Below are 2,420 nucleotides of genomic sequence, written 5' to 3' on the forward strand. Positions count from 1 at the left end.
TTGTATAATTTTGTGTTATCTGAAATATTGCAATGCTACACATTGTATCTGTAAATAAAAGCAAAAAGTAAGGTAAAAGGATACAACATCTTTCCTGTACTTTTATGTATGTATGTATGTATGTATTTGCAATTTCCTGTGACTCTACAATTACAGAGAGATGGTCCTAAACTTTCCTCGGCTCAACTTATGATTTTTCAGTTTTATAATGGTGCAAAAATAAAATGCACTCAGTAGAAACTGTACTTCAGATTGAATTTTCATTTTCCCCTGAGCTAGCAATATGTGGTATGCTATGCTCTTCAGATGCTGGGCCGTGGCAGTGAGCCACAGCTCCCAGTCACCTATGCAATCGGAAAAGTGAACAAGTGATATTCCAGAGTACTGTCTTCTAAGCTGTGATGTCTGGTAGGCTAGGTGTACTCGATGCATTTTGACTTCCAATATTTTCCATTTACAATGAGTTTAATAGAACACAATCCCAATCATAAGTCAGAAAGAATCTGTATTTGAAAGCAACAACTTGAAAAAAATTGAATGCATTTTTCCATCTAAATTTTTTAACTTCTGCACACTAAAGCCTGAGACAGACTCGAGAGGACTGCCCAGTGCTGCAGGTATCCCTGTCCTTGGGATCATGGGCATATTCTCCCATCATGCTTTAGGAAAGCAAAGAAAAAGATAAAAAATGAGAGTGGCGGTGAAGGCAGAGTAACAATATCCTGCACGTGGCCCATCTGACAAGGCAAACCTTGCCAAAAGTCTCACAAATTAGGCTCCCAAAACTACTCCGGGAGGCTGGTGCATGTGAATAGGACAGATAAACATGACACCCCCAAGGCTGATGGAAAACAGTGATAGGTGGCCTGGAGCAACCCGCCCTGCAGTGTAAAAGTTCTTCTGAACCAACAAAGACCGCAGCAGATTGCCTAAAGACTGTGTCAAAGCCTCCTTAAGGGCAGGGTTATCTCTCTGAGGCTGTCATTAGGAGACAAATCTCTCCATGTGCCAAATGCACCCTTCCCTCTACACCCTTGCTCTAATCCTGCCACACACATACACACATATATAAGACAAGTAAGACCAGGTGCTAATGAACTCAGATAAATGATAAAGGTGAAAAGAAGGCTCCCCCAAAGTAGTCTATAGTCTGGTGTGTGTGTGTGTGTGTGTGTGTGTGTGTGTGTGTGTGTGTGTTGAAATTAAAGAAGAGAGGAAAGGATAGATGGGAGTTTTATAATTTTACCTGCTTTTGCCAAACTGGGAGAGGAATTGATTTATGATAAAAATTCCCATTCATGGAACAGTCAGTAATTCTCCAGGAACACTTATTATTTACCATATATCAGAAACTGTTCCAGATGGAGGTAAGCAAATATATATCTGTTCTGTGTCCTGGAGACACATGGGGTCTAGTGGGGTAGCAGGGGTGAGAAATGACATTAACCAACTATTCACAAAAAGTATCATGGGAGCTGACATCCTTCACGAGGACCGAAAGTTTTGGTGCAAGGAGCCCAAGAACGAGGACATCTACCTAAGGTCGTTGGTCAAGTTGTACAGGTTTCTGGCTAGGTGAACCAATTCCACCTTCAACCAACTTATACTGAAGAAGTTGTTCATGAGTCGTACCTGTCTCCCTCTCCTGAATGATCTGGAAGATGAAGCTTCCTGACCAAGAAAACAAAATGGCTGTGGGACATGGGACCATAAGAGATAACGCGTGTGTTCAGGAGGTGCCCAAACTGATTATGTGTGCACTGTGCGTGAGCAGCCTAGCCCACTGCCACATCCTCAAGTCTGGGGGCTAGATCCTCAACTTTGACCAGCTGGCCTTGGACTCCCCTAAGAGCTACAGCTGGTCCTCACAATGGCCAAGAGGTACACCAGCATTTTGGCAAGGTTCCCAGGACCCGGCACAGCCACACCAAACCCTATGTCTATTCCAAGGCCGGAAATTCAAGCGGGTCAGAGGCCAGAGGGCCAGCCATGGCCACGAAAACTAACCCCAGATCTTATTGGATCTTACTGTTAATAAAAAGATTTTGGATTAAAAAAAAAGTAAATACAAAATTGCTTCAATGTTGGGGGCTCTAAGGAAGAATACTATGACTGAGTGCAACTGGGAAGCAGTAGGTTTGCAGCTGGTCAGGCACATTGGGGAAGGCTTCACAGAAGATGCGACTAATGAAAAAATCTTGTTGATATTCCATACAATAAACTTCAAGGCAAGTTTGATTATCTTTATTTATAAAACTGGAAGTCAAGGCTTAGGACAAATTAAGTAATTTATCTGAGAGTAAGAGATGGGATCAAAACCAGGGATGTTATTCTTTAAAATCAATTATAGTTCCTGCAGGTCACCTATTTTAATCTTAGAAGCTGATGTTCTTTCTCAGTTTCTGGACTTTCTTAGAGCC

General features: G+C 42.1%; 1 pseudogene; it reads left to right on the forward strand.

Annotated features, from left to right (window-relative positions):
* Positions 1 to 1,468: 1,468 nt before the first annotated feature.
* On the forward strand, positions 1,469 to 2,006 carry LOC114104447 (large ribosomal subunit protein eL18-like; annotated as a pseudogene).
* Positions 2,007 to 2,420: the final 414 nt, after the last annotated feature.

This window comes from Marmota flaviventris, chromosome 13 (genome assembly GCF_047511675.1).
Source record: "Marmota flaviventris isolate mMarFla1 chromosome 13, mMarFla1.hap1, whole genome shotgun sequence".
Taxonomy (NCBI): Eukaryota; Metazoa; Chordata; class Mammalia; order Rodentia; family Sciuridae; genus Marmota; species Marmota flaviventris.